The sequence below is a fragment of the Ovis aries genome, chromosome 3 (assembly GCF_016772045.2).
Source record: "Ovis aries strain OAR_USU_Benz2616 breed Rambouillet chromosome 3, ARS-UI_Ramb_v3.0, whole genome shotgun sequence".
Classification (NCBI taxonomy): Eukaryota; Metazoa; Chordata; class Mammalia; order Artiodactyla; family Bovidae; genus Ovis; species Ovis aries.
Genome location: NC_056056.1, coordinates 1,756,765 through 1,781,298, shown reverse-complemented (window position 1 = coordinate 1,781,298; position 24,534 = coordinate 1,756,765). Strand labels below are relative to the sequence as shown.

Below are 24,534 nucleotides of genomic sequence, written 5' to 3'. Positions count from 1 at the left end.
CTTCCTGGAGCCGTGAGCCTCGGGCCTTCAAAGCATGTCCATGTCCGCCCGAGCCCCTCCACCGTGCCCACTCTCCGCCCACCCCCCTGCCCCCAGCCCATCAGCTCCCCTCCCCAGCTTCCTCACTGACCAGATGTGGGGTTGGTGAGGCCACCAACCATGACCAGCCTCACTCCCCTGTCCCCGTGGGCCCTGCAACCCCGTGGAGACGCCCAGAGAGGCCCTGGGGGACCAGGGGAGAGTCCAGCTGAAAGGACCTGTGAGCACTCTCATCCAGGCCGCCCCTCACTCAGGGAAACCGAGGGCCAGGAGGGAAAGGGGTTGCCCAGACTGCTGGCTCCTGGCGTGCAGGGCTGTGTCCAGCCCCCTCCCCAGCCCAAGCTGCGTGTCCCCACCCCTCCACCGCTGCCCTCCTTGGCTCTGGTTTTCGGAGGAACGCCAGTTACAGTATGCAAGGCGACATGCACTTCCACTGCAGTCGCATCGGACCCTCGTGACCCCGTGGACCGTGACCCAACCCTCGTGACCCCGTGGACCGTGACCCTGTGGCCCATGGCCTGACCCTTGTGACTCCGTGGACCTGACCCCGTGGACCGTGGCCCCCCAGAAGTGAGGCTGAGGCTGGAGAATTACTCCCTTATTAATAGAGTGCACACTCTAACCTGCTCTCGGTTCCCAGCTGGGCAGTCCACCCCCCACTCCCTGCTGTCCCCTCTCCCGGGACAGGGGACTCAAGTGTGATGGGAAGGCTGACCTGTTGTCTGGACGGTGAGCCCTGAGCTCCTTGCCATCAGGCCAGGCTGCTCTTTCTAGGGCCCCTAAAGCAGCCCCCGGCGCCCCTACCCTCGTGAGGACCCAGGGAGGGTCTGGCTGTGCCTTCAGGGAGACAGGTCTTAGAACCCTCCTGGGTGAGAGGACCCAGAACGTGGCCAGGGGAAGCCTGTGTGGATGGTCCCCAGGCCCTGCCCCTGAGTGACCTCCACACTGGCCTGTGGTGACCCAGGGACCCAGCCCTCATGTGCAAGACAAGGGCCCTGTTGAATCTCAGGTTCAACCAGGAAGAGTCCTCCCAGGAGTGGGGAGGGCTCTGGAGCCAGAAGCCAGCAGAGGGGTCCTCGAAGCTTCCATGGCTGGTCTTAGATGACTTCCTGGAGTCGGCCGAGTGCAAGACACGTTGCCCCGCAGCCTCGCTGGGGAGCAGCATGCCGTGCAGGAGAGGGGGCTGCTTGGCCAGCCTGGCTGGGCGCCAGCAGGCTAGAGGGGCCGCAGCTCTGCCTGGGGTGGGCAGGGTCCCTCGTCCAGCATCTGCAGAGCCCGAGGCACCCCAGGCTCCCTCCCAGGACGGTGGCACCTCCCCACGCTCTGCAGGATGGGGCGGTCCGCTCAGGACACAGCAGAGTCACCACGACGTCCTGCTTTGCAGTCTGGTCCACCCTGCAATTTGCTGTTAGTCAGATGCTTAGGTAAGCGGGATCAGCCTCAAACGTTTTGCAAGAGTGATACAGATTGTTTCGAGGAATGAACCGTTAGCCAGATGCCAGCCCCGCTCCCCCACCCCATGCCCACCGTGATAAGAACGGCACTGGCTGCCAAGGAGTGGTTTACACCACGTGCCAGGCTCACCTGCTGGGTGACCTTGGGCAGCAACCCAGCCTCTCTGTGTCTGCTTCTCGTCCACATTGCGGGGATGGTGAGGGTGCCCATGTCCCAGGGAATCATCTAGAGCAGCACCCACAGCTAGCCTCTCAGCGCTGGGGCGACAGCTCTGTAGCCTGCGGTGTTCTTGCCTTTATAAGCAGTGGGGCCGTGAACACTCTCCTGTATGTATCTTGGCCTCCTTCCTTAAAAGTAAGTGAATTCGTGCTCTGGAGTTGCCAACAGAGAGGCCGAAGGTGCATTTTAAGTGTGGATCGGGAGGAGCAGAGTGTCCTGCCAACACGAACACGACTCAGCATCGCCCCATGGCCTCAGGCCTGCTTCTTTTCCAAACCCTCGCCAATACCAGGTATTGAAAACCTTCACATTCTGCCAGTGCAATAGCTCAAAAAAATTTGAGTCGGATTTCACATCTTTTCATATAATTGCAGACTTCTTGATTTGTGTAAGCTCTTGGTTTATGAGCTATTTCAAATCCTGAAAGATGATGCTGTGAAAGTGCTGCACTCAATATGCCAGCAAATTTGGAAAACTCAGCAGAGGCCACAGGACTGGAAAAGGTCAGTTTTCATTCCAATCCCAAAGAAAGGCAATGCCAAAGAATGCTCAAACTACCGCACAATTGCACTCATCTCACACGCGAGTAAAGTCATGCTCAAAATTCTCCAAGCCAGGCTTCAACAGTACGTGAACCAGATGTACTGGAAGCTTCAGCAGAGCTTCCTGATGTTCAAGCTGGATTTAGAAAAGGCAGAGGAACCAGAGAGCAAATTGCCAACCTTAGTTGGATCATAGAAAAAGCAAGATAGTTCCAGAAAAACATCTACTTCTGCTTTATTGACTATGCCAAAGCCTTTGACTGTGTGGATCACAATAAACTGTGGAAAATTCTTAAAAAGACAGGAATAACAGACCACCTGACCTGCCTCCTGAGAAATCTGTATACAGGTCAGGAAGCAACAATTAGAACTGGACATGGAACAACAGACTGGTTCCAAATAGGAAAAGGAGGACGTCAAGACTACATACTGTCACCCTGCTTATTTAACTTCTATGCAGAGTACATCATGAGAAACACTGGGCTGGAAGAAGCACAGTCTAGAATCAAGATTGCCGGGAGAAATATCAATGACCTCAGATATGCAGATGACACCACCCTTATGGCAGAAAGTGAAGAGGAGCTGAGGAGCCTCTTGATGAAAGTGAAAGAGGAGAGTGAAAAAGGTGGCTTAAAGCTCAACATTCAGAAAACAAAGATCATGGCATCTGGTCCCATCATTTCATGGCAAATAGATAGGGAAACAATGGCAACAGTGAGAGACTTTATTTTCTTGGGCTCCAAAACCACTGCAGATGGTGACTGCAGCCATGAAATTAAAAGATGCTTGCTCCTTGGAAAAAAAGCTATAACAAACTTAGACAACATATTAAAAAGCAGAGAAATTACTTTGTGGACAAAGGTCCATCTAGTCAAAGCTATGGTTTTTCCAGGAGTCATGTATGGATGTCAGAGTCAGACTATAAAGAAAGCTGAGTGCTGAAGAATTGATGCTTTTGAACTGTGGTGTTGGAGAAGACTCTTGAGAGTCCCTTGGACTGCAAGGAGATCCAACCAGTCCATCCTAAAGGAGATCAGTCCAGAATATTCATTGGAAGGACTGATGCTGAAGATGAAACTCCAATACATCTGCCACCTGATGGGAAGAACCGACTCATTGGAAAAGACCCTGATGCTGGGAAAGATTGAAGGAGGGAGGAGAAGGGGGAAACAGAGGATGAAATGACTGGATGGCGTCATTGACTCAATGGACATGAGTTTGAGTAAGCTCCGGGAGTTGGTGATGGACAGGAAGGCCTGGCGTGCTGCAGTCTGTAGGGTCACAGAGTTGGATGCGGCTGAGAGAATGAACGGAACTGAACTGACTGTGTAAGCTCTTGGTTTATGAAGGAATCGAACCTTGGTCTATCCTGTAGCCAGTTTTTGTGTTTTTGCTGGGTTATCTGTGAATTTGGGTATGTGCGTGAGACAGTTACGTCCGTATGTGTGCACGTCTACATACACACGGGTACACACGCCTTCCTCTGTGCGCGACAGTGTCTGTGCGACACACACGCCTTCCTCTGTGCGTGACAGTGTCTGTGCGACACACAGGCATGTATGTGCATGGGTGTACACGCGTCTGCTCTGCAGAAGCTTCACATTTTATGTATGCAAATCAATCCATATTTTGGGGGCAGTATGGTCCAGAATGGTCTTTTCCACGCCAGGACTGTATTACAAATCCATATGTGGCTTGTTTCCTGACTTTTTACCATTTCATTTTTCATGTTTAAAACTCTGTCCTTGTGGAATTTGTTTTGGTGGAAGGGGAGAGTAGGAATTCAGGTCTTCCTTAAGCTTTTTCCCTCCAAATGACTAGTCATTTGCTCGACCATAATTTACAGGGCATCCCATCTCCTCCCTCCAATTTATCGTCTTCTGTGATCCCACGTGTCTTCCTGGGCTATTTCTGGATTTGTTCACTTCCTCTGGTGGCCTGAGGCCTCCAGCTCCCAGCTGTTTCAAACGTGCAGGCTTTAAAGTTGGGGAGGGCTGCTTCGGCGACTTAAGTGTCAAAGCAGAAAGTTCTGGTCTGTCCTCATGGAGTCATTGTCTTATTTAAACTAACAAAAAGAAGTTTCTTAAATTCCTTGCAGTACCCCCATGGTATTGTAATGAGGATTAGGTTCCCACGAATAGATAATTTCAGGAGGAGATGACATCCTTATATTCAGTATGTCTCCCATGCACGAAGAGGTTTCTCTCCTTTTTCATCTGATTTTATAGAACTTAGGTTTAATGCTTTCTTCCTATGGATCCCACACATTTTTGGTTTCATAGGCTTAGTTAGTTTGGAAAGTTTTAGTATTTTGTAAGCTGGCATTGTTTTTTTTATTTGTTAATTTTTTTTAAAGATTTCTCGATTTGGAGCACGTTTGAAGCCTTTATTGAAGAATTTGTTACAAGACTGCGTCTGTTTTACACTCCTTTTGCTTTTTGGGCTGCGAGGTGCATGTAATCTTAGCTCCCTGAGCAGAGAGCGAATCTGGGTCCCCTGCACCGAGAGGTGGGATCTTGCCCACTGGGCCCCAGGGTGTCCCCTCCTTTGCTTGCTCCGAGGGCTTTGTCTCTTCATAGGAAAGCGGCTGATTCTGTCCACTGACTTAGTGACCAGGCCCTGGTGACTCAGATGGTGATGAATCCGCCTGCAGTTCGGGAGACCGGGGTTTGATCCCTGAGTCAGGAAGAGCCCCTGGAGGAGGGCACTGCAACCCAGTCCAGTCTTCTTGCCTGGAGAACCCCATGGACAGAGGAGCCTGGTGGGCTGCAGTCCATGGGGTCACAAGAGTCAGACACGATGAGCGAGTAACACCGTCCCATTTCACTGCCCCTGGGCAGGGTGGACGCCAAGGCCGAGCAGCTCTTGGGCACTCTCTCTGCAGAGGACGGGGCTTGGGTGGGGCGTCCATGCTCCAGAGGAAGGGAGGGCATTTGAAACTGGAGGACAGCTCATCTTTTGAATCCTAGACCAGTTCTCTGCCTCCTATCATCAAAAAATGTAGGATGTAGGGGCAGGGAAAGGAGAGGATTACCCACGCTGGACCATCTGCTGGGAGGCGCTTGCTTGTAATTAGCACAGCCTTTAATAGCTGGGATTCCTTCTCCAGCTCGCTGGAGGCAGCCTGCAAATACCAGCGGCCTGAGTCACACTTGGGTGCCATCGGTGGAGGATGGGCGGGAGAGCCAGAGGGGTCACTGATCCCCCAGGGGGCCGCCCCAGGCTGGTCCTCCCTCCCAGAGCTCCTCCCCGCCACCCCGGGGAAGGCTTCCCCTTCAAGCAACAAGCTAACTTTCTTTCCTTCTAAATAAAGGCCTCAATGAGGTTACACAGCAAAGGAAACAGGAGTGTCCCCAGCCACACAGATGGATCTTCCTTAAGGAGGCCTTATAGGCTCTGGGGTTGGGTGAGGGGACATAGGTAGGAGGGGCTCCGAGCTCCTAGTGAGAAGGTTGGCTCCATAGCGGCCACCGCCTGGGTGTCACACCTGGCACCACCCCGTGATCATTCATTAAGGCATACTTTGGCAATTTCTGCATTTTTCCGTCACGCTCATCCCATTAAAAAGAGAGTTCCAGAGAAGTTCCAGGGGGCATTTTACTAAAATCCATTGTTCTGAGCAGTGAAGTCTAAACCGGGGAACATCTGGATTTCCAGGTCGCAGGAAATTACAGGCCACGTTTGGAATACCAACGACACGGCAGCCACGTCCATCAGAGACGGGGCAGAGAGCGGAGGCTTCTCTCCCGCGGAGGCCCGAGAGCGGGCTGATTCGTTTCCTCGAAAAGTCCCTAAGGACTTTTTTTCTTAGCATCTGAAACTCATCTTTCCCTCCTCAATTTGAACTTTGTGTGGCAAGGAAGCGAGCGTGTGCGCCTCCCAGAGCGTGAGGGCTCCCTGAAGACACGGAGCCGCGTCTGTGGCCTCAGCCAGCGGCAAGCCAGACCCTCGTGCTTCAGTGGGTTGAGATTCATTCTGATGAACCAGTGCCTGGGTGGTTTGGCCCAATTACAGGCTCCAGACCCTCGACTGGCACAGTCCACAGCCCCTTGTGGCTCCGGAAGCTTCTCAGGTGGGGAGCCCCCGTGCTTTGACCTGTGGGGACCCTCCTCCAGGTGGTGGATCTGAAGCCGGGCAGTCTCTGCACCTTCTCAGGTTGCAGGCCGAATGGTGGAACCCCACCCGTCATATTCCCCAAGGCCCGGGAAGAGGTTTGGTTGACTGGGAAAAGTGCAACGTGAGCTCCTTCTGGTGGGTTCTGCATTCTTTCCTAGTGAAGTACTGTGCATGGAAAACCAGAATATACGGTCAGCATTCCTCCTATAAACAGAGCGATTGTACGTTGTGGAGGAATTACTTAGCGATGACTGGGGGGAGGTTGCCATGGTTACCCTTCCCCCACCCACGGGGTCCTGGCGGCTGCCTACGTGGAAGCCGGCACTGCGGTACCCAGCTGGCACTTGGCCACCGAGGCTGTCTTGCTTCTCCGTTTCTGCCAGGACCTCGCGAGAGCGGGCAGTCGTTCTGGGCCAGCACGTTTCTGAGTTTCCTTGGCGTCTATCACAGGAAGTCCTGAGGAAGCCCAGAAGGTGAAACGGACTAAAGTGGGATGCTCTCGTCGACGCCTAGCGGGAGCGGCCCCCCTCACCCCTCTGGGGCAGCCTCTTCCACCCCAGTGGACCCCCTGGGGCTCCTGAAAACACCATTTGAAAACTACTGGTGTCTCCAGTGTCTGCCCAGAGGTCCTGCTTCTCAGCCCCGTCTACGCTGCACTTGAGAAAGTCTGCGGTCCGTCTGTATAGACGCAGGCAGGCCTGAGATCTTTCCAGCTTGAGGCTGCCTGGTGGGGACATAGAATGGTTTCCTCGCTGTTTTCCAGTAGAATCTCAGACGTTTTCCTAGAGGAATCTAAGCCTGGCTCCCGCCCGTGGGCTGCAAATCCCGGTCAAGAATTGCACGTGTTCTCACTGCAGAAGCAGGGCCTCTTCCACGCCTGTGTGCAGCATTCCTTCCAGCAGCCCCTAGAAGCGCAGCCAGTGGACACTCAGTCCCCACGGCTTTCTCGTACAGCTAATCAAAAGCACACTTGCCGGGGGACGAGGCTCCTGGTACTGTCCTGCCCCCTGCCTGCTGGAGGGAGCCTCTGGGGCCCATCAGGGACACTGCCTCTCAAGCCCCCAGCCCCCTTCCCCTCCTCCCCCACCCCATGCAGGGTGCAGCCCCGGCCCCTCCCTCTACACCTGGTCTGGCATCGCAGGGCTGGGGAGATGGATTCTCTGGAGGCCCTGAAAATGCAAAGTGGTCTGGGGGGCGGTCCTCCGGGCACCAAGGCCTGAAAGAGTGAGGGCCCCCGGCCCAGGTGGAGGGAGAGCCGGGCTGGCCAGCCATGAGGCCAGGGCCGCGGCACACCCCGTGGGGCGGCTGGAGCTGATGGCGGTCGGGGAAAGGGGCCGGGACTCTGCCCGGCCCGACGAGTCGCTGGAGGCGCTGGCCCGTGGAGAGGAGAGCTTGCACGGCGGGCTCCTCCGGTCCAGGGCAGGCGCCTGAGAGACAGAGCCTCCAGTGGGCCGAGCGCCCCGGCGTCTCTCCTGCTGTGGTGTCCTGGTCCAGTCACTAGGCACCTCCCGGCACCCCCGGCCTGGGGAAACAGCTCCTCCTGGGGCTGCGGTCGAGCCCTTTCCGGGGAACCCTTCACAGAACAGGCAGGGGGTGAGCACAGCTTGCCTCCCCGCTGTCCCAAAGGGAAGCCAGGGTGGGGTCTGCAGGAAGCAGGGCCCCCAACCCCAAGGGCTCATGTGTGAGCTGGCCCCCGCTCCCTCCCTGCCCCCGCCATGCAGCCGTGCACACCCGCCCCCAGCAAGGCCGTGTCACCAGGAGGCTGTGGCGGGGGTGGCTGGCAGGGCCTCACAGCCTCTGGTAGAAGCGCTTTTCTCCCGGAGCCTGGAGGTACGTGGACAGACGGGCAGGACAGACCGCCTCTCACTTAATTGCCAGCAGTGCTGCCGAGCAGGCCCAGCCCTGCTCCCTTCCCCGGGCTCTTAGACCCCTCCCTGCCTTGGCCCCCTTGGGGGCGGGCCGTGGATTTAGGGTGGGCGCCGTGTCCTGCAGGGGCCCCAGCCTCACGCTCACAGGGCGTCGTCTCCGAGCTGGTCTCAGCTGCCCCTCCAGAGGCCCGTCCACGGCCCCGTCAGGCCGCACTCCTGGGGTGCAGCGTCCCAGCTGGGGTGGCCGGCGCCGACTGGCTGTGTCTCTCCTCAGCTCTGGGTCAGAGACATCACGAAGGGAGCGTGGAGTCCGGCCAGGTGGGAATATTGATGCCACGGAGGGCGCTCGGCCTCCTTAATCTCTAGAAGCTGACTGCAGGCCTGCGGGTGCCAGAGGTGTAAGGGACGCGGGTTCAGTCCCGGGCCGGGAGATCCCCCGGAGGAGGCAATGGTGAGCCACTCCAATATTCTTGCCTGGAGAATCCTGTAGGCAGAGGGGCCTGACGGCTCCAGTCCCTGCGATCGCAAAGAGTAGGACACAGCAACCGAGACCAATGAGAAACTGAGGTGAGGCTTTATTGGGGCGCCTGCTGCACAGGGGGGAGTGAGACCCATACTGGCTCCGCTGCCCACCTGCCCTCGACAGGTCAGAGGGGCTGCCCTGCTCCAGCCCTGGAGCTGCTGTTAAATACTTCCTGGCATGCAACTGGAGTGCCCGCCGCCACGCTTCCCCACAGGCAGTGTGTGCTCGCGTGCGTGCCTCTGTGTATCACAGGCCAGATGGCACTTCCCTCACCCTCACTGCCAACCCGAAGGCACAGGCACCGTCTCCACTTCCCTGATGGGCAAGTCGGTGCAGAGGCATTGGACAGCTTCCCAGATCCACACACTGGGCCCAGGCGTGCCTGACCCCAGACCTCAGTGTCTCCTGCGTGGGGCGTCCTGGGTGGCACTGGTGGGACAGAATCCACCTAATGAGGGGGACACAGGAGACGCAGGCTCGATCCTGGGTCGAGAAGATCCCCGGGAGGAGGAAATGGCACCCCACTCCAGCATTCAAGCCTGGGAAATCCCGTGGACAGAGGAGCCCGGCGGGCTGCAGTCCAGGGGGTCGCAGGAGAGTCGCACATGCGAGTGTGAGCGTGAGCCCCCTGAAAGCGTTGGCTGTGTTTCCCTTCTGGCTGAGACTCGGTCTGTTGCTGGCGCGCGGACCGCTTCTGCCCACAGAGCTCAGCAGCGCGCTTCTTCCCTCAGATCCTCCTGGTCTGAACAATGACTTCGGCCGCTCGGAGGGTGAGTGGCGGGGCAAAGCGGAGCGTCAGAGCATCTCAGGTTCTTGCTGGCGTGCCCTGAATCTGTGGAATCCCCGTGTGTCCCAGGCCAGCCTCACTGGGAGGCAGCCCTGGGGCTGACCGAGCGTTTGGTCTGGTGGTTCCGCCGGCCCAGCGGGGGCTGTGTGCCCGCCTGGGGCGGGGGGCAGGGGTGTCTGTAGCTGGGGCGGTTGGGGGGGGGGTCGGTAGCCGGGGGTTGGGGTAGGGATACCATATGGGGGACGGGATGCTGGTCCCCTGGGGGAGTTGAGTGTCCCGGCCTACCTTTTGCCCCCAGAGTATTGGGTGTGGTTTATGGAAAAACCAGAGAAAGAAAGCCAGACTTCCAGCCCCGCATGGGGCTGAAAGCAAGTGAAATTTGTGGTACGAAAGTAAAGGTTTCCTGAGGCTTCTTTCCCCTTCTTTTAGGGTTGCTTTACACGATTGTTTTTGGTTTGGAACTGCATCCCAGGGGGTGGAGGCGGGTGGGCATCGGCCTTGGCAGCCTGGGGGCCTCTGAAGGCTGTCCCTGGCCGTGGGGGCCTCCCTGAGCCACTGGCGCTGAGGGGTCTGCTCCAGCTCTCCCTGGGGGAGCCCTGGGGCCTCCCTGAGCTGACCGAGAGGCTCTCGGCACTCTGACTAAGTCGCCTCTGTCTCTTGCTGCCTCTGGGACCTTTCAGTCACTTCAGTCCTCAGTCGTGTCTGACTCTCTGCGACGCCATGGACCGCAGCACTCTAGGCCTCTCTGTCCATCACCAGCTCCTGCAGTTTACTCTAACCCATGTCCATTGAGTCGGTGATGCCATCCAACCATCTCATCCTCTGTCATCCCCTTCTCCTCCTGCCCTCAATCTTTCCCAGCATCAGGGTCTCTTCAGCTGAGTCAGGTCTTCGCATCAGGTGGCCAAAGGATTGGAGTTTCAGCTTCAGCATCAGTAGAGTGTTCATTTAAAGTGTCTGGGTCAAGTTCAGACTCTTTCCCCACCATTAGAAAAAGAAGAATTTCTGTCTAATGGCAATGCTAACTTTCTCTGACCCTCGTCTCTGGTTGGTTCGGGACCCTGCTCCAGGGCAGGTCCTGGCGGCCTGAGACGGCCACCTCACTGCTTCCCGGTTTCTGATTCCTGACGGCCTCCCGGGTCAGCCCGGCTCAGGAGCCCACCGTCGGCATTGCGCGTTCAGCAAGCGTCAGCCAGCGGCTCCGGGTCCGCCCGGCTCAGGCGTGGCCCACCATTGGCATCAGGCGTTCAGCAAGCGTCAGCAGGCGGCTCCCGGTCGCTCAGCTCAGGCGCGGCCCACCAGGCAGTAGGGGGCATTGCTCAGCCCTGGGAGCCGGGCGGACCCGTGAGCAGACCCGAGGGAGACGCAGCTGTTGCCCGTGGGAGACCCTCACTCCAGGCCCTGGGGAGCCTTCTGCGCCCTTCCCCCACCAGCTAGGGTTCCCCTGAGACAGGGGACGTGGGGGAACGCCTCAGGACCTGCGCTCATGTATCCCCACCCAAGCTGGCTGTCTCCTCTGCGGCAGTGCGGGCCCTGGCCTGATCACTCCAGCCCTGGGACCCTGAGCCCCAGCCTCTTCTGTGCTCATCCAACCCTCCTCCCAGGAGCAGGGGCATCTTTGTGTCCAGAGCAGCTTGACTGGTGAGGGGGAAAGTCTGGGGGTGGGGACAACCCCCTGGTGATGGACCGGGTGCCATACCCGGGAGCATCCTCGACCTCCGTGGTGGCCGCCACTGCCCATCAGGTTCTGCTCGGCTCGGGGTACCCCACCTTCCTGCTCCTGCCCCCCCAGAACCTGCCCTCCGCCTCCTTTCCTCCCGGCTGTCTTGGACCACCGTGGCTTGGGGTCCCCTCCAGTGCCGACTCTGAGGGCCCAGGCAGGGCCTCGCTCCTCTGCCTTTTGCTGCCTTCCATCTCTCTGTAGGGCAGCTTTTTCCACTGAGCACCCCGACCAGTTACCAGAGGCAGCCTCAGGCCATGCGGAGGATCCAGAGGTGCCCTGGGAGAGCCGTGGGGGACAGCCGCGTCTGTTGTGGGACTGAGAAACAAGGGGGCCCAGATTGCTGGGCACTCGGGACAGACGGGGGCCTGTCATTCGCTGTCCTGGGGCAGACAGCTCCACCCTCCTGCTGCCTCTGAGACGGCGACGCACGGTGACTCTGCTTCGGAGCTGGTGGATCCGAGGCTGCAGACGCTGCGCCCCCAGGCACACAGCCAGGGGCCCCACCCGCTGTCAGCTTTGGTGCCAAGGTGGCCTTGAGGCTCTGTCGACCCGGAAGATGAAAGAGCAGGGTCACCAAGCTCTCTGGTTCCGGCTCCCCACCAAGTGGAGACCGCGGAGGTCCTGGGAGCTGCCCTGTAGAAGCCCCCACGGCCAGAGGGTGCCCTGGCCCAGTAAGGGAGGGAGACTCGGCAGGGAGGGAGGGGGACAGCCAGGCTCCCGCCCCGCTCGGTTGCATCAGCCTCCCCGGCCACGCCCGAGGCTGCCGAGTGGTGGTCACCATGTAGGGAGTGATGCTGGGCGGCCCCGAGGTCCTGAGACCTGGAACCGCCTGGCCTGACGGGCCTGCTTGCCTACAGCCCCTGCGCTATAGGCTCGGAGGGGACATGGCCACCACGGTTTAGTTGTTTAGATCTGGAACGTTCTTCTTCCCACAAGTTGTCTGCCATGCATAAGAGGTTTGTCTTATTCATCTCGTCATACCCAAGGACTTGGCACAGGCTGGGACGCAGAAAAGCCATCTGCGCAACTGATTTATGTCCCCTCTCATGAGAAATTGGGGTCACTGTGATAACAAGCTGGTGTCAGAGCTGACGGAGGCCCTGCCCAAGCCTTCCCTGGGGAGCGCACCTCCTCGTGGCGATGGGCCAGGAGGTCTGTGCAACCTTCTCTGACCAGTCCCCCAGCCGCCGCACCGCTGGTGGCTGGTCTGGGGGCCCCTGGCCCCCTGCCTCCACTCGAGCCACTTTGAAAGCCCCTCCCTGGCGACTCAGCCCTAGCACAGAAGAACTGTAAATCAGCCTTCCTTCTGGGATGATTAAAAAAATCACTCTATTAGCAATTGACTCACAGTCTAAAAATGTGCTTCATGGCATATCTGTGGCCACCGCGCATGGTTTGGTGGGACGAGCCCCGAGCCGTGCTCCGCGGCCCTTCTGCAGGGAACGGCCGTTTCCCAGCGAGCGCCTGCCTGCCTGCCTGCCCACCGCCGCGCTCTGCGGGCCCTCCCTGCCAGGGCCCTCTAACCCTAACCCTCCCCACCCCCAGCCCTGGGGTTTGGCCCGAGACCCTGGTGAAGGGAGACGGGGAGGAAGCCATCTGGGGAGGAATCAGTGCTCAGACGAGAGAGGAAATTGCCCTGAGATGATTGAAACAGCAAACAGAGGGGAAGCCTGGACGGCTGAGTGGAGTGAAAGGGGGCGAGGGGAGGGGCTGCTGGCGGGGCCTGGATGGGTGTCTCTCGGGCAGCCGGCTGGGCAGGCAGGGGCAGGAGAGGCGGAGGGGCTTTCAGGAGCTGAGGGGAGGGAGGTCAAGGAGAATGCCCTCAGGGTGTCCTCCCCGGGAACCTGCTGGCCGTGACGGAAGACATCCGCGTGGCCACGAAGGGCCCACCAGCTGGCCCACCAGCTGCCGGCCTTCCACACAGCTCCCCGCGGGGTCTGCGGGGCCCCGCCCTTACTGTCCTGTAAGCAGGCAAGAAAACAGAGGTTTGACCCACCCGCTCCAGGTTCCTGTAGCCAGGCTTCCCAGACTGCGCCGTCCAGAGAGGCAGGGCTGCGTGTTTTGGGGCCTTGCCTCAGGCTCCTGGTGAACGTCCTGAGGGAGAAACTCAGGGCTCAAGCAGCAGCCACGGTCAGGTCCGGGGTCTGCCGAGGCTGCTGAGCAAACACAGGGCCCTCGTCCAAGTCAGCCTGCGTGGCTTCCTTGCAGGAAACCGGAAGTGACTGGGCAGGGGCTAGAGGGACCCAATGCCACCACCAAGCCTGATGGCTTCCGCCAGCGGGGACAGTGGCCAGATTGACTGAGGTCAGCGGCCCGGCCGTCGGTGGCTTCCTGGGCCCCAGAAGAGTCTGGAGGCTGGACGGCAGTGGGGTTCAGGACACGGGTCCCCGGGCGCCTCCTCTGGCTCCTGGGGCTTCGCTGCGGCTCACAAGCACCGACGGGCAGACGACACAGCGGGGCTCCGCCCGAGGACACCCCCGGGGGCCTCCCCTGCCGTGGCTCTCGCCCCCAGACCTTCTGAAAGCAACACAGACGCTTCTAGAAGGCCCGCTGCGGGCCAGGCACAGGGCCGGCCCGGCAGACCAGCAAGCGTGGGCCGGGCCTCCTCCGGGTTAGGTCTGCAGACGGGAGGCAAGGACCGAGGTTTCCCTCTGCACTTTCTTCCTGTTCTGGGTTCCCTGCTTCCTGGGGGCTGGGGCAGAGGGTGGGGGCAGGCCGAGGCAGGGCCTCCCATCCCAACCTTGCTCGCAGATCTCCCATGAGGCCCCTGGGCGCTGGGCTGTGATGATGCAGGGGGGTGCTCCCAGCCCCCAGGACTCGATGGACTCACCGAGGGGTCGCGGCAGTGTGGGCGTCTCCCCTCCCCCTCTGGGCTCCTCCTCCTGGTAGCCCCTGGAACCCAGCTCCCCCAGCTTCACTGCCAGAGCCTCAGGGAGCTTCCCAGCAAGCCGGAAGGCTCGAGGCCCCTCCATCTTCACAGAAAATCGTGGAAGCGCCCCTGAGGACGGCGGCGTCTCGCTGTCTCCGACACCCCCGATGAGCCCCCCAGGCAGAGGGGATGGGGTGAGGGGGTGGGGGATGGTCAGGGAGGGGTGTTTCATTTTCCCGTGAATACACAGACCGCTGTGGCCACAGAGGACATCCACCCACTCGGAGGATCTTGAGGGGCACGTAGGGTGAGCTGGGTCCACGGCCTGGGGAGGGCTGGGAGACAACAGTTCGGTGTCCCGTCTGCATAGACCTGGGGGTCTGCCCTGGGCAGAGGCTTCTCACTGTGAGTGGGGAGCCCCACCCACGGGTCAGGGAGTGGCGGCAAACTCCAGGAGCTCAGGGGGCACCTGGGGAGGCACAGGTGAGCCCGCCTCCATTCGAGGCAGGATCCGTGCCCGCTCTCGCCTGTGCTGTGGGAGGGGCCGCGCCCTGCTGCCCTGTTGGCCCTGCGGGGTCCCGCAGCGGCACACAAGGTGAGGTCCGCGGGCCGCCCGGGCTGGGGGTCCAGCCTGGTCCCTGGGAGGGGTGACAGAGAGCAACCGTACATGGTGTGTGACCTTCGTCTTCTGAGGACACACCGCGGAATGTGTGCTCCAGGCAGGGATCAGAGCGGCCTGGGGTGGGCATCTGGAGCACAGACGCGCAGCCTGAGCTCACCCTCGTGCTCGGCCAGCAGCTCCCACGGGGCTGCACAAGCCTGGGGGGGACACAGCAGAGTCCAGGGGGCCTGGGCTGGGGGGGACATGGCAGGGTCCAGGGGGCCTGGGCTGGGGGGACACAGTGGGGTCCAGGGGGCCTGGGCTGAGGGGTCACAGTGGGGTTCAGGGGCCCTGGGCTGGGGGGACACAGTGGGGTCCAGGGGGCCTGGGCTGAGGGGGACACGGTGGGGTCCAGGGGGCCTGGACTTGGGGGACACAGTGGGTCCAGGGGTCCTGGGCTGGGGGGACACAGTGGGGTCCAGGGGGCCTGGGCTGGAGGGGACACAGTGGGGTCCAGGGGGCCTGGGCTGGGGGGACACAGTGGGGTCCAGGGGGCCTGGGCTGGGGGGACACAGTGGGGTCCAGGGGGCCTGGGCTGGAGGGGACACAGTGGGGTTCAGGGGCCCTGGGCTGGGGGGACACAGTGGGGTCCAAGAGGCCTGGACGGGGGGACACGGCGGGCTCCAGGGGGCCCGGGCTGGGCAGACACGGTGGGGTCATTTTCCGGGGAAGCTTGGAGACTCAGGGGTCCTCGAGGGATGGCCCGCCATGGGGAGTGTCCAGGGGCCACAGGGACTGCCGGATGGTCCGGGCTGGAGAAAACCGAGTCTCTGGGAGGGCGCCTGAGGGATGTGATGTGGAGAGGGCGACTCGGGCCTGGCGCCCAGCCCTCTCCCGTGGCCTGCTGCTGGCTGGGGCAGGTGGAGCGCCCTCTCTGGGCCGCTGCCTCCCTGTGGGGTCTGCCATGCCCCTTGGCCATCGCGTCGCGGGCGCTGCCGTCTAGGCGGACAGTTGCTGAGCCTGCACAGATGGAGGGACGGTGGGGGAGTGTGGGACCCCGATGTGGCAGCGCCTTGAGATGGACTGAGGAGGACGGCTGAAGGTCGCAGAATTTTCTCTCCGGACTACAGAGCCGGTCACGGTGGCAGGACATTCTGAAACCTTTGCTACGTTGCTAACCACGTTCTGGCCGGGAGGCACTGGAGCCAGCTGGGAAGGCAGATGAAGCCAGCCCCCTCGGTTTTCAGATGGCCAAGTGAGGCCCAGAGCAGGCGGGGCCTTCCCTGGGACCCCCAGCTGCTCCCGGTGGGGCAGCTCCGACTGCAGAGAAATAGGGGGTCAGAGGTCTCTCCAGCCGAGCTGCCGTCTTGTTGGGTGTTTCCAGAAGAGGCTCCTTCCTCGGAGAGCTTCGGGTATCACGAGGCAAAACCCGACGTCTGGGTGAGCAGCATGGGTGGGCTGGGGGGCGTTTTGGGGGCAACTGCTGAGAGCGGGTCCTGAGGACATCACAGCGCCAGGTGCCAGGGGCCGGGGCGGGGCGCGGGTGGGGGCGGGGCCGGGGCGCGGGCCTGGGCCAGGGCGGCGGCAGGGAACCAGGCGGCATCACCAGCGGCAGTCACTGCATCCTCCCGGCAGGCTGGGCAGTGCTGAGCGCCCCGCTTTACACATGAAAACACAGGGCCAGTGGCCTCTGCGTGGGATTGGACGGCGAGTGAGGGGAGAGCAGGGTTGAGTCCAGGCTCGCCTGAGGCCGCAGCCCCCTCTTCAGCACTGGGCTCCGTGCCCGCGCGGATCCCTGCCAAGCTTTCCGGAATGCCTCGGGGCGGGAGCTGGGAGCGAGCGCTCTCTCCCCGACGGGGCTGGACGGTGCCTCGAGGAGAGCAAGCGCCAGCCTGGCCGGGGGCGGGGCCGCCTGGACCACGTCAGCCCCGCGCCCGCCGAGCCTCTGGCCCAGATGGCCTGGCTGCTCTATACGTTGTGTGTCTGCCTGCAATGTGCTGTCTGCAGAGAAACAGATTGACGCCAGAGTGCTGGGGGCGCAGGAATCCCCCAGGGGGGAAATGTTCTAATCGGCAGGAAGTGAGCTGGAGCTGGGCTGCGCTCCTCACGCACCGTGATTCAGAGCCCCTGCCCGGCCAATCAGCTTCCTGGAGCAGCCACTTGGCCGGCAGATGTGTGTGGGGGACGGGGCCCACGTGTGAGAGCGAGGAGTCTGTCAAAGGGCAGTGTCATCTCCCCCTTCGAATCCCCAAAGCCCACCTGCTCCCCGAGGTCACAGGGCTGGTCTCCACGTGCTGTGTACCATCAGGCCCCCACACGTGTCTATCTGTGCAGCTCTCCTGGGGCGGGGGATGACTTCACGGCCCGCGGACAATTAGAGGAACGTGTTGGAAAAGATGAAGGGTTAGAAAGGTTTGCAGTGTCCCCTGTAACGTGGTTCCTCTGTCCTCCTCAACTTGCTTCCCAGCCAAGGTCTTCCCAGGCAGAGCTGGCCCCGGGGTGTTGATGAGTAAGAAAGCCACAGAGAGTGGGGTAAGGGCCCAGCGACGGCATCGGGCCCCTTGGTGCAAATCCTCACTCCCCGCTAGAGCTGTGCCACCCTGGCGGCCACAGGGCCTTTGAACTTAGACTCCCTGGTCGACACACCACGGTAATGCGGCCTGCAGGCGGAGTCCTCCTTCACGGGATGCCTCACCTCTGCCCAGGTCCCAGCATGGCCTCAGAAGGGTCCAGGCCCTGGCTTGCAGCTTTTGGTCAAGTCCTACAGGGGACTCCGGCGTGGAGCCAGACCGCTGAGACCCAGGGACAGAGCCCACCCGAAACACGGAAGGACCCCTGCAGACCCTAGGGGAGGGGCAGGGCTGTGGGGGCAGGGGCCTCTAGGGCAGATTGCGTTGCTGTGACCTCCACAGTAGCGCAGAAGACAGTCGGCTTCAGTAGGCAGCAGACGTTGCTCTCGAGCATCACGGTTAGCTCCTGGACTCCCCGTGACAACCTACCAGGCGGCTGTATTGTTATTATTTTTAAATATTTATTTATTTAGCCTCTGTGGTGCCTGGGCTTGGTTGCTCAGCAGCATGTGGGATCTTGGTTCCCTGACCAGGGATTGAGCCCTCACCCCCTACATGGCAAGGCCGACTCTTCACCGCTGGAGCACCGGGACGTCTGGCAGCTGTGTTATAATCCTCACTTTGCAGCTGGGGAACCTGAGACCTGGAGGCACGGAAGCCACTCAGCCGTCTCACGTCTGGGAAATGGCAGCGCTTGGATTCAAACGCTAGCCACTGGCTTCTGCGCCAGCTGGGTCCCTGGCAGCAGCGGCCAAGGGGAGAGCTGCTTTGTGTACAGTTTTGAACCTCCTCACTTTGTCTTGTTCAGTCAGAGGTGCGTGTGGAAGCTGTTTTTAGCTCTGGTCTGGTTGGCCAGTGGCTGCAGCAACGACTGTTCAGAAAACTCTGTCGCATTGTCTTTGCACTGTTGTCGGAGATGAGTCGCACAGCGCCAAAGGACAATGGATTCCATAAGCACAGGCTCAATAAAATATGTGTAGGCTCTACACATGGAAAAGTTAAATTATTGTTGGAAAAAAAAACAAGCTCTGACTATCTGGAGAGAAGACAAACCACAGATGGCGATAAATATTTGCAAATCTTATATCAATAAAGGATCTGTGTTTAGAATATGTTAAGAACCCTTCAGGCTCAACGATAAGAAAACAACCCAATGAAAAAATGAGTAAAACCCTGAACAAACGCTTCGCCAAAGAAGGTGTGCGGCAAACCAGCACACAACGAGGGGCGGAGCAGCGGGAGCGCCCCTCTGTGGGGCGGGAGATGGGCCGGCCACTTGGGAAGGTGGTTTCGGCAGTTTCTCCTGGAGTTAAACAAAGACCTACCTCGGGGTTTATAGTCACACTCCCATATAGTTTCCCGTGCGAGTAGAAAACTCATGCTCACAGATGCTATGCCTTTGTTAGAATGCATACTCACGGAAAAGCCTCATAACGTTTAACCAGCGTGATTCAGAATAACCTCAAACTGGAGATAATCATGACATCCTTCAACAGGTGAATAAGCTAATGGCGGTGCTTCTGGAGGATGGCACGCCCTCGACAAAGGAAAAGGGAAGCGCTGCTGATTCCTGCAGCGTCTCCGTGAGGCTTAAATGCATTCTGCTAAGTGAAAGAAGCCAGACCAGAAAGCCTGCATATGGTAGGATTCCATTGATATGACGTTCTGGAAAAGGCAGGACTGTAAAGATAGGAAACAGATCGGTGCAGGCCAGGGGCTGGGTGTGGGGAGAGACACAGAGGAATTCCGGGGTGGAGTCACTCTGCGTGGCACTGGCTGGTGAGCACAGGATGCTACGCGTTTGTCAGAAAGCATACAGCTGGCCAGCACAAGACGTGAACTTTAATACATAAAATTTTGCAAAATCAACCAAGAGGTGAGGGGACCCCGGGTTAGAAGGCGGACTGTGGCACACGTGGAATGCAGCATCTCTGAAGGGGACGCGGAGAAGAAGCTGGCCTAGGTGACTGTGGAAGACGGCGTTTTGATCAGAAACTGTGAGAGATGAAAGGGCTTGTGCCGTGACGCCACACTCCTGCTTTCGTCATGCTCTCCCTTGCAGGGCCCTGGGTTAACAGCTCTGAGGGGTGCTGTGCAGCCTCACTGGGAAGGAACAGATAAGTGAGCATCAGGGAGCAGTGGAATCTCGGTCTCTCACTGCGGGAGGGGGAGGTTACACCCAAGCAAAGGGGGAGAGCTAGCAAGGCTGTACAGTACCGGACTGAAGTCGGGGACGTGAGAATGGGCTCAAGTGAGCCTAATGTAGATAGAGATGGACAGACCGGAAATAACCACAGCTGTGTGTGTGTCCGTGGGTGACTATTCCAGGCTTCTTGGTTTTGATGGGTGTCCTAACAAAGTAACATACGATGCTGAGCGCACACACCTGGGCTTCCCATCTCTGTCAGCTGAGTGAGTGAAAGCAATGGGGCCCGGCAGCAGTGAGCACACCCGGTGCCCGGATCTTGGTTTCTAACACCATCCTCCCACGAAAGGAAGAAGGACCCCTCGGGAGAAGCAGCGGAATCTAAGGCTGGGGCAGGAGAGACACACGATGAGCCCGGAACATCCTGCGGGGACAGAGGGTACCAATGTGTTCAGAAAACAAAGCAGGCACAGTAGTCAGCCAGAAGGAGCTGCTGAGGTTGGACGACTGGAGCAACAGAAACAGCAGAAAGGCACGTGGGATTGGAGTATTAAAAAAATCATGAATACCTGCAACTCCACACAGACACAAACAAATGATTGGATAAAGAGTAAGTGGGAGAAGAGACACATTCCCTCCCAGAATTCCAAATAATTCCTGCAGGCCCTGCTTTCTTCCTCGCTGGCCCTGGGAAGGGGCTGCACTCCGTGAGTTCCTTGCCAAGAGGGCAGCGTGGAAGAGAAAAGAGGAGCCTCATGGGGGAGAAGCCAGGCACACATGACCTCAGCCGGGGCTCAAGGTCAGCTTCAAGAGCGATGAGTCAGGTGGACAGCCTTCTCCTCTGAGAGGACGCGGTGAGGAGGGCACCTCATGGTGGGGTCTCCCCTCTCCCAAACCAGCACCTTCATGAGAAAAATGCAAAACAAATCTCAACCGAAGAGCATCCCCCACCCCCGAATTACCTGCCCAGTCCTCCTCAAAACTGCCAAGTTCATCAAAAACAAGGAAAGTCTGAGAAGCTGTCACAGCCCAGAGGAAGTTAGGGAGACATGACTAAATGCAATTGCTGTCCTGGATGAGATCCTGGAACAAAAAAGGACATTAGGGAAGAACTGGTGGACTCTGAATGAAGTGGAGTTTTCGCTACAGAGTCCAGACCAGTGTAGCTACGAATGTTCCAGCGTTGCTTCTTGGTTTTGACGAATGTCTAACAAGGTGGCGTAAGATGCTGGCAGTGGGCGCAGCCGGATGCTGGGCTGCAGCTGGGTGGGGGCTCCGTCCTAGTTCTGTGGCTTTTCTGTAAATTCAGAACTATTCTGAAAGCTTTTTTCTTACAAAAGTCTCATTTAATCAATTTATAGGATCTTTAAAATAAATGTGTCTTGAACAAAGCAAAAGCTCTGGTCTCTGTATTAATCTTTTTCAGCAAATATATTAGTTTAAATGGTAATTTCTAACATTCTGGGTATAATTGTTTTTGCATCTTATTTAACATTTCTCCATTTGGTTATCAGCCTTTTTTCTCTCTCTCTTTTTTTTTTTTTTTGCACAAAGCAGTCAGGGATATTTGCGCCTCTCTTTCTGGCCTCCGTCTTACTCCCTGGATCCCTGTGTCTGCCTTTCTTCTGTCGCGAGGTTTGCGGCTCTGGAATGTGTCTTGAAACTGGGCAGCATGCATCCTTCGGGAGGGTGGGGACTGGGGTCACTTCCGGGCACGCTGAGCCGAGGGTGGGTGGAAGGGCACAGGCTAGTGCTTCTGTGTGCCCGGGATACACAGAGCGCCGGGCGTGGTCCCAGCTCCCCCGTGCTTGCTGTGCGACCTTGGGGAACTCACTGGACCTCTGTGCCAATGTTCCCACGGGTCCAAAGACAGGCGTGCTGCTCCCCACTCACCGTGCTGCCTAAGGGTGAGGTGCGCTCACACCGGGTGGACGCTGAGGACGCACCTTTCTCGGGCAGGTGTCTGGCGGGAAGGCTTTGATTGCCTGGGCATCCACTTCAGAGACATGCAGGCCCAGCAGACACCTTCTTGGCTGTGCAACTGGACTACCAGCTGGGCTCATGAAGTTCCAGGAAACCCAGGGTGACCTACATATCTGACCTTTGAATGACCCTGCCTATCCCTTCCTGAACCTTAATTCCTGCACTTAGATTTAAAATTCGCCAATAAAAATTCATTGGAAAAGACCCTGATGCTGGGAAAGATTGAAGGCAGGAGGAGAAGGGAACGACAGAGGATGAGATGGTTGGATGGCATCACCGACTCGATGGGCATGAGTTTGAGCAAGCTCCGGGGCATGGGGAAGGACAGGGAAGCGTGGTGTGCTGCAGTCCGTGGGGTCACAAAGAGTCAGACACAACTGGGTGCCTGAACAACAAATAAAGGGTGGCCGTGAAGCCCCAGGAACTCCACCCTGAACTCCCCAAAAGGCGAAGCCCCAGTCTGTGCGCTCTCTACTCGGGCCCTTGCTGCAGACCCGGCCTGCTGCAGACCCTCCAGGACTCGTGAGCCACACCCTGCCTCCTGGGTTCCCTGGAGCATGCTGCTGAGACGCGTGCTACCGTCAGGAGAACCCCGAGGGCAGCCCCGCGATGGCTCCGGTGGGGAAGCACGTGGGGAGCTGGCGCAGGGGGGAGGGTCCACACGAGCGTCTGCAGGCTGGCCAGCCTCCCCTTCCCAGCATCACTGCGGAGAGGCGGAGACACACACAGAACAGCCAGCGGGCCATGCGGCCAGCCACCCTCGTCTGGTGTGGGCACGGGATGCGGCCAGTCACCCTCGTCTGGTGTGGGCACGGGATAAAGGTGGGCTGAGGGGCGAGTGAATGTAGGGCCGCAGCTGACCCCTGCTTCATCAGAGCCACTCGCCAAGGCACAGGCTGTCGAGCGGAGACCTGGGCGAAGGGTCAGGTTGCCAGCCTGGCACACGAGACCCCGGACGCAGCTCCCGTCCCCGCCTGCATCGTGGGCGGTGTGGCCTGCCCACCCTGCTCGCCTGCGGGACTGTGGGAGGCAGCGGGCAGGAGAGCACGCCTTGGGGCTGCGACTGGCTGGCCCTGGGGATACCTACGGCCTCTCATCACCCAAGATACCAGTGGCCGCTGTGCCCCAGCTTTGCTGCGACTGTTGCGGTAAAAACACGAATGGAAACAGAACACGACGGAGAGGAGCCCTGGGGCACCCTGTGCTTCCAGGTGTGAGGGGCGGGCGGCGCCATCGCCATTCTTTAGTCCCGTCGCTCATCCCCCATGCCCGTGGGCTTTACAGCGCTACGGAGCATGAACCACAGCGAGGGGGCCTCAAGGGCCCGCCAGACAGAGGGAAATGGAAATACCAACTCTGTCAATATCAGGCTGTGGCAAGAGTGCGAAGCTCCGGGAAGCGTCGCCTGTGCCCGTGGGAGCGGAATGGGAGAACAGGTAGGTGTGGCCTGGTAGACCTGGAGGGGTGCCTGCCCTTGAGCCAGGGGTCCCGTCCCTGGAAAAGCATCTGACGGAGCCCGGGCTCATTGTGTGCAAACACTCGTCGAGAGAAACGGTAACGTGCGGCATCTTCATGCAGGGAGATAGCGTGCAGCGCAGAAAGCCAGGGGCAACAAAACCCGGGACCCACAAAACCCACACACATCCACACATGCGCAAGCTGAGCTCCATGAAACAACATGGACCAACTGGAAAACATAATTTTGAGGGAGGAAAAACCCAGACATGAAAGAATCCTCACTGTACGATTCCATTTATATAACGTTAAAACACAGACAAAACTCAACTATGTTGTTAGGGCGGCATAATTAGATAGCAGGATGAAAAAGAAAAAGAAGGGGGCCACTGCCGTGAAAGCCAGGCTGGCGGTTGTCTCCGAAGAGCCCGCGGGGCGGGCCGCTCAGGAAGGCCACGAGGGAGGCAGCTGGCTGGCGGCAGCGCCCGCGACCTGGGTGCTGGATACATCTCTGTTTGCTTTACAATAATGTCTATCCTCGTTTATATCTTTCACAATTAGAATAATTTAAGATATTAAAGTCTGTGGGAGGGCGGACGAAGTTCGAATGACCTTAGAAAATTATCCTGGAAAACAATTAAAGGAAGCCCCTGGTGGCTTTTCCCCACAGAGCTTCCTGGTTTTGTAGAAAGAGTAAGATCTTGAGAACAAGATGGAAGAAGGTTCGAACCTGGTGCTGCTACTCATTAGATATAAGGAACCTCAGTTTACCATTCCATGAAATGGGAACAAAATATGCACCTGGAAGATCAGGTGCCCAACGGCAGGTGCAGTCAGCCCTGGCGACGCCCTCCGTTACGGGTGGCACTGATGTTGCAGCCGGGGTCTGGAGCGGCCACCATCCCTTTCTTTGGCACATTGATGCCACTCCTCTATCAAGAGGTGGAGCTCCTTTCCCCTCCCCTGAGTCCAGGCTGGCCCTGTGAGCATGCTGACTGACGGAACGTGGCAGAGATGGTACCCGAGAACTTCCGTGTTCTGGCTGAAGGTCAGGCTGGTGGGAGAAGATTCTTGGGGGGTAGGTTATCCCTGGGGCACGAAGCCAGCTCTCAGGGGAGGGTTCTCCCTGGTTAATGGGTGTTGGGTATCCTCAGGTGCCTGTGGGAGGTGGGAGAAGGCACACACAGGACGTGGTCAGGGTGCAGCCTGCTAACAGGAGCAGGGACGTCTCTGCCAAGTGGCACAGAGACGGAGTGCTGGTCACAGCAGGAGCTGCCCGTAACCTAATCAGTTTCCACATGTCTCCTGGTCCCAGGCACTGCTGTAGCCCTGAAGACGCAGCGTGAACTGTCAGCCTCCTCGCGCTCCCTTGCAGAGTTCACACTCACGGACCTGCTCAGATGAGCTCCGCAGACTCTGGCTCTGGGGAGAGGCTGAAGGAGGAGAACCCCAGCAGCCGCTGTCCTCTGAGCCCCGGTCAGTGAGACAAGCAGAGGGACCAGAGAGTGTGGGGTCTTGCTGCTGCTACGGACGCGTGGCAGGGCACCTCCACCTTTGCCAGCCTGCGAACGGGGTCAGGATGAACCTAATCCCATGGCCCTCAACCCGCCACACACCCGTGAGGACTGATCCCTCCCC

General features: G+C 58.9%; 1 long non-coding RNA gene across 4 annotated transcripts; it reads right to left on the bottom strand.

Moving 5' to 3' along the window:
- Positions 1-2,965: 2,965 nt before the first annotated feature.
- LOC105612347 (uncharacterized) lies at positions 2,966-13,440 on the bottom strand. 4 transcript variants are annotated; one of them, XR_009600072.1, is made up of 4 exons: positions 13,269-13,440; positions 7,496-8,620; positions 6,683-7,276; positions 2,966-6,575 (listed from the first exon to the last, which is right to left on the bottom strand). It is a non-coding gene; the product is annotated as an uncharacterized LOC105612347 (long non-coding RNA). The 4 variants fall into 4 exon arrangements; XR_009600073.1 differs by having other exon boundaries at positions 2,966-6,536; XR_009600074.1 differs by having other exon boundaries at positions 2,966-7,276; positions 7,496-7,944; positions 8,385-8,620.
- Between the last annotated feature and the right edge of the window lie 11,094 nt (positions 13,441-24,534).